Raw genomic sequence first — 7,490 nt, 5'->3', positions numbered from 1 at the left:
CATTCCATGAGCTGCTCTCAACCCCTCCAATGGCGTTGACCTAGCCCTCGTGGAGCTTCACCTGTGTTTTCCTGGAGACCTCCAATTCCTCTCGCAGGCATTGCACTTCCACCTCTACCTTGGCCAGGAGGTCACGATCTGTAGTATCCTTTGACTGCGCCTGGAAGTCTAGACATAGAAACTGGGACTTCTCCATGAAGTCCTCATCAATTCCTACAAGAGAAGAAAGAAATAACCGCACCATTCAGCTAAAAGAACGACTCACATAGCAAGCCCAAAAGACAAAGCAGAGAAGTGAGGCTGCACCTGTTCACGGGGTGTGACCTCCTCGGTCATCAGCCATTGGGCCTCCGCACCCAACCCAGTGACAGCGGTAGCTGCATCGACTAGCTTTGATAGGGTCACAAGGACCCCCTCACGACTCTGTGAGGCACCACCCAACATGTCCTATTCAGCCATGTCATTCACCTCAAACAAAGCTTCATGGTGATCCATGAGGTGTGGCCAAACGAAAGGATCCTTGCTAGGACCGACTTCCTCACCGCGAGGAACTAGGGCAGACCCACCAACGGGACCAGCTACCATCCCCATGAATGAGGGATCAATGGCAGGCGGCAAGCCCGCTCCCTACTCTAAGACAACAGTCACTTCAATCACATCGACACCTGGCGCCTCCCCCTTGACCATACCTACCGATGCTCCAATGCTGTAGCAGTCCTTGCCCCCAGCCGATGAACACAAGGTCATGAGGGGAAGGTGCCAGGCTACGGTCACATCGGCCTCATCGTGGCTCGATGAAGGGTCCAACTGTATAGGTGGATTCACAAAGCCCAATGGCTTGGCAATCGCGAACCTAGGAAGAATCTCCCTACAACAGAACTCCCTAAAGATGCGAGAAAGAAGACAATATAGGCTCTATCACTAAAAGAAAAAGGTCAAGGGGTAACATACCTCCTGGAGTGGCTCACCGAAGGGGGGACAACGAGACTCATCACGCCTCTCCCTAGGAGCAGAACCACAACCGGGGCTACGGCACCTGACATCATGGGACCAAAAGCCAGCGAGGCACCACGGGCCGCGACGGCGGCATCAGCCTTCGACCGCCTGCCAACTCCTACCCCATGGTTGGATAGCTACAAATCAACCAAGGGTAGGCTAGATAGGGTCGAGGATGAAAGGCCTTGACCCCCACTATCGAAGGCGCAAGGGCACTTCGAACTCGGCTCTCTCAATGGCAATGAAGCCGAACACTTCCGCGCGGCCTTGTCCTCATTCATGTCACGTGCCGCACTACCGCCGCTGCTCGACCCGGCCCTATCTCTAGATCTCTGGGATTTGGCAAGAACATGCTAGAGCACCTCTGACTCTTTGTTAGAGTTGCTCCCTAGATTCTTGCCTTCATCAGCGCCACCTTCATCCAGCAGCAGAGCCCCACGCCTTCACTGCTCCGCCCGAGGCCGCATCCGCTCGCCGGATGTGAAAGTGAGAGCGGAACTATAGGACAGGCTGCCAGAAACAAGCTACATTAGCAATCACCCACCTGATGCTGACCATAGACAAAGGGAAAAGCACAGGAAAGGGCGAGTCAGTAGGTCAAGATGATGACTCGCCGAGAATGCCACGACGGCGCACTCGGTTGAGACCACAACTCCTCCACCGACGAGCCCAGCCATCCACTGCATGATCATGTCGTCCTCAAGCTCCTCTATAGCCTCCTAGGTCGGGTCTGTAGCCCCAAAATAGTCACACAGTAGATGAGCCCACTGCTTCAACGAAACAACCCGATGCTTGACCATGACCAAGAACACTACAACACCGTCCAAACCGGCCAACACTTGGCCCTTGAGGACCTCCTAGATCTCCACCACCTCTGCCTATCGTCTCTAGTTGCACCACCGACCCCAGGAGGCCAACCTCACTAGGAGAGCGACCGAGAAGGGAAGCAAAGTGGTGGAGGCATCATCACAAATGTAGAGCCAACTTCCATGCCAGCTAGAGTTTGAACTCCTCAACGACAGTCATGGGTAGAGATGGGACACCCCAAAGTGCATCTAGATGTTCATCCTACCTATAGGGGCCAACGCTTCACTGGTGGACCCTAGCACCCTCTGACTCTTAACTTCGAAGAGCCACAGAACAGGTCTTTGTTGGGTTTTATCCCAAGAAAGGCCTCGTAGATGACCACAAAGCCTGCCAGCTGCAGCACACGGTTGGGAGAAAGATGTTGCATCTAGACGCCATGATCCTAAAGGAATCCCTGGATGAAATCCGATGTCAAAATCCCAAACCAGCGCTCTTGGAAATCGGTGAAAGACACCATTTCCCTAGGTCGTGGGTTGGGGTGCACCTCGCCGGCAGTAGCCCTCCACCTAGTGACTTGCTTTGGTGGGAGAAGACCATCTTCGACAAGCCACAACAGCCATAACTCCGTCACCATCGAAGGTACCTGTAACAACCCAAAAATCCACACACTGAAAATACCAACTACAAAATTTTTCTTAAAAACTTCCATGTGATGATGAGTGTCATGTATAGTAACCCAACCTAAGAAATGCATTAGGTATAACCCCAACCCAAGTTAACACATAAGCATGTCATGTCATTAGTTAATTGCGTTTATTTAAATTCTAACAAATAAGTGTTACATACATTAAATTGTGATTTGGATTTCCATTTGAGTTATGATATGCTTAACAACTCCAATAAATTAGGTGCACCAATTTGGAATTCAGATTCTAGAACCAAATTCGAATTCAAACAAAAGAGATGAAATGAAAAACAGAAAAAGAAAATGAGGAAGAAGGCCTCGCAGCCCAGGCTGCTCGGCTTCGTAGCCCAGCTAGCCCAACGGCGCCCACCTTGCACCGGTGCGCCCATACGCAGCCCACGAGCCGGCCCAGCGCGTCGCCCACGCTCGCGCACCTGTCTGCCTTGCTCGCAGCCACTGGCCGCTGGACCCTACATGTTAGCCGCACCCCCCGTCTATAGTGTCGTCTTCCTCACCCACGCCTCAACCGCCTACGCGACCGGCGCTCGACAGCTGTGGCAGGGGCAGGCCAGGGGGTCACGCCCGGGGCATGACCCTATCCCCTTGCATCGCGCCCACGCAACCCCGCACCACCATTTGATGCGATGCACACGCCTCCACCGCACGATGCCATCCGCCCTGGGAGGCATGGCGCTCGGCTATAAAGCCAGCCCGCACGCCGCTCACGCGCGGCGCCCTAGCTTCTCCCTCAGCCTCCGCCGCTGCTTGGTGGCCCAGCAGCCGCACCACACCGAGAGTAGAGGGTCAAGAAGGAGATCGTGGGAGGAGGATCAGAGCCCCCGCACACTGCTGAAGTCACCGGAGCTGAAGGCAACGCCATCGTCGTCATCACGATCGTGGGTCGGCACTGCACGGCACTACTTCCGGAGCTACACGGCCGCAACTCGACACTGCACCGCCATCCTTTCTTCCACAGCACCCACGGTGAGCCCCGGTTCATTCCCTGCTCGCCACAGGACCTTGCTACTCCGGCCATGGCGCTCCATACCGTGAGCGCGTAGGCCAAGGCCATCCCTGGCCTCTAGGCACACCAGCACAGCACACTCACATTGATCGTGACCATCCCTGAGCCCTTGGATGCTGTAGGCCTCTCTAGGTTCCCCGAACGCCGTAGCCGAGCACGCATGCCGTGCTCGCAACGCCGCCGCCATGACACAGCCACCACCAGTCCGAGCACCAGACCATAGGTCCGAGCACCTGACCACCAGTCCGAGCACCAGACCACAGGTCCGAGCACCAGACCATAGGTCCGAGCACCTGACCACCAGTCCGAGCACCAGACCACAGGTCCGAGCACTAGACCATAGGTCCGAGCACCTGACCACCAGTCCGAGCACCAGACCACTGGTCCGAGCACCCGACCACTAGTTCGAGCACCCGACCACTAGTCCGAGCACCAGACCACCGGTCCGAGCACCGACCGCCATGGCTAGTACCAACAGGAGCACCTGGCGCCTCCTTGACTCGCCCGTTCTGTTCGCTGAAGCCACGGGTAACTCACGCGCACGCCGTGACCACTCCGTAGGAGCCCGTAGTGACCCGCGCGCCTCGCCGTCGTCACCATGTTGCTGTGGCCACCGGGAAGACCCTACCGGCCACCTAGGAACTGGAAGTCTTGCCCGGAGCTCTGGATGCCCTCACCGCGTCCACACGGATCCGTAGGAGCCTACACGCCCCACTGTGATGCCTCCGAGGCCATAGCCCCCACACCAATGCCGCCGACGTGATCGGAAGGCCGTCCGCCGTGGCCAAAGCCACCGGAGGCCCTAGAGGACCCCTCGACCTACCAACATGCCCGCTGGAGCATTGTGACGCCCAAGCGCACCACAGAGCCAGCCAATGCCGCTGCACCCACGCCATTCCCGCACGCCGGTTGTGCTCGAGCCACCGTTCGCCATGACCAGTGACTTAGGATGCACCATCCGTCACCCTGACTCCACCATTGCAGTCGCCATGGCACAGGGAGACTTTTCCCCACCTCAATTGGATGCTTGAGCCGTTGTGGGAGCTCGCCGGTGAGCATGTCGCTGGTGGAAGCGCACCGTGGAAGAAACAGAGGAGAAGGGGCAAGGTGAGCAGCGCAGCCCTGCACCCGGTGCACATGAGCCAAGCCGAGGAGAAATGATGATGGGCTCGGTCCACCATGGACCCTGCCTTAGGACCATGGATCAGGAGCGCTGGTCCACCGTGAGCCACACGGTGTGAGCCGTGCTGCGGATGAAGCCCAATAAGAGCCCATGGCCATGACGTGGCTGCGCCACAGCATGCCACATGTTCGGCCCGGCCTGGCCCACACCGGCCCGACCCGAGCCCACCAAGGCCTGTTTGAGACCCAGCACATATTGACCGTTGACCTGGCCCCACATGTCAGCAGCACAGACACGCTGGACCCACACGTCAGATGCTGACGTCATGATGACGTCACGACGGACCCACATGTCTACGACCCAAGAGCCCCTGGACCCACCTGTCAGCTTGGAACCGAGACGCTGACGTCATGCTAACATTAGCATGCCACGTTGACCAGTGACACCGTGACACGAGTCAGCCCAGGATTAATTCAGCCTTTTCCATTTTCAGAAATAGATTTAATCTTCGGAAATTCATAACTAATTCATACGACCTCGGAAAAATATGAGACCAGGACCAAAATTCATCTAAAATCAAGCTCTACGCAATGAATTCTTGTTTGAGTGCATTTGACTCTTTTGAATTTTTATTGCTTCTTTGTGCTACTCTATAGACATCGCTAACGCGACTATAATGCAAACATTGCAGACTCAGAGGAGAACCTGACGGATGAGGACCGTGAGTATCGTGAGGAGTATGGAGACAACTACACTGAAGGTGCCACATCCCACCCAACCTCGTAGCACCTATTACGCATGGCTAATATAGAACTGCTATCGCTTTACTTTACTGCTACAATTATATTATGCTAGGACTTGCATGGTAGTATGCTTGCTTGGAAGCCTTTACCTTGACACAACCTTACCCCTGCATACCCTGCTATTAGGCTAGACACACGCTTGCTACTATATATTTCATTACTTATACTTCTACTACGCTTATACTATGTGCGTGGTGGGAACTGGTGTTACCTAGACTATGGGGAGAGTGCTGCGTGTGTGACTTGGGTGTGTGGAGGGTGAGGGTTGTGTCGACCAAGTTGGAGTATATGACGAGCCTAGGGCAAGTGTTGCCATGGGGTGCTACCTGGGCACCCCTGGAATGGATACCCATGGTGGGTAAAATGGTATATGAGGTGGACCTGGGTGTGAACCTGTGACGGGTGGAGCCCGAGATGGAGGTGCTGTGGTGGCACGATGAATGGAAACCCTGATGGAGACATTCTGGCTTGGTCACCCCTAAGGACTTACTAGTACTCAGATTCACCGGGAAGCCTTACGTACCACTCGCCCTATATGGTGCGGGACAGCTAGACTACTTGGTAGGATATGGCCACTACTGATAGGTTGATAGTGGACAGTGTAAGGAGGTATGGGGCGCGGAGGATTCCCCCCACACCCTTCCGAGACTTCATGGAGACCTTGTGGACCTGGCTCATGACTCACAGTTTTAGCCACCCCAGACTTGACTTGGGGTGAACCAGGGCTGAATGGTAGAGTGGCATTATCCTAGGCTAGCAAGCAGCCGGAATCAGCCTAGTTGACGACGGTCAGTGAGGAAAGCGGATCTTGTGGTTATGTAAAACCTCTGCAGAGTGTATGGTTGATTGATCGATACATGTGCCGACTTGTTGGCTATGGACCTTTCCTGGGTTTCGCTTAAACTAGATAGTGAGATGAGTCATTCTCTTCTTCCCCCGTGAGAGAGTGTTGGTCGTAGCCAGGGGCTACGGGCCTTGAGACAGTGCCGAGAGGGAGTTGGCCTGTCGACTGAGCGATGGTATGGTTATGGTATGGTGATGGTGTGGAGATGGTGGTATGTCGATCCTAGGATCGAAACCTAGCTCTGGAATGGGGGTGGTGTGGAATGGGGTGGAAAGGGTGATAAAACTTGACTATACTTTTATATATATATATACATGATATGCTAAATAAATAGGAGACCCCAGCCTTATAGGTTCCTGTTGACTATGTCCAACTTGCATCCAATTTCCACAAAGCAATGCTCATAGGGTTGGGAGTGGCCAGTACAAATCGTACTGATAAATTTTGGCATATAGGTTCTGCTGAGGAGTATAGCTCCGAGGAGTTTGACGATTGAGGGATTCGTGCCTACGCTCGAGTTTGGTGATCTTATCTTCAAGCTGTTCTGAATGAATGCTACTCTTGATTCCACCAATGCGGCGATGTAATAATTTATATAATTCCGCACTATTTGTACTCTGATATTATCATTGTATGGATGTGATATTCAACTGAAATTTGGGTAATATGATTTACAACGATCTTATTACACTTCGATGCTGTGGATTTCCTTTTGTGGAAATTGCGTCGTTTTAGTTGGTATCAGAGCCATACTTGACCATAGGATGAAACCCTTAGAAATGGACGATAGAATAGGACGTAAACAACCCTTCTTTCGGTTATATACCGACCCTGCATTTACTTTTATGCAAGGCTTATCTATTATGGACCTGCTAACACCTGTCCCCATGAAACATGCAGATGGCAACGAACGTCGACTGGTCGCCACTAGGACCGCTACCTCTGGACCACGCCAAGCTTACCTTTGACCTACGTGAGCTCGGGGGTTTTGCATAGACCCTCTGCCGAGTTCTTGTCACGTTAGGTGTCCTCGACGAGCTTGTCAAGGTCACCTGCACTGGGAAGCCAGCTAAGGAAGGAGGAATCGAAGGACTGATTGTCACCTTAGTGGAGTTCCCAGCTAGCACTACCTTACCTTCTGTCCTAGCTTTCACCGAGTTGACTATAGAGGACACAGTCGAGGAGGGACTACGAGCTATCTCACATAA

This window comes from Miscanthus floridulus, unplaced genomic scaffold (genome assembly GCF_019320115.1).
Source record: "Miscanthus floridulus cultivar M001 unplaced genomic scaffold, ASM1932011v1 fs_418_2_3, whole genome shotgun sequence".
NCBI lineage: Eukaryota > Viridiplantae > Streptophyta > Magnoliopsida > Poales > Poaceae > Miscanthus > Miscanthus floridulus.
This window is presented reverse-complemented; position numbering follows the sequence as displayed.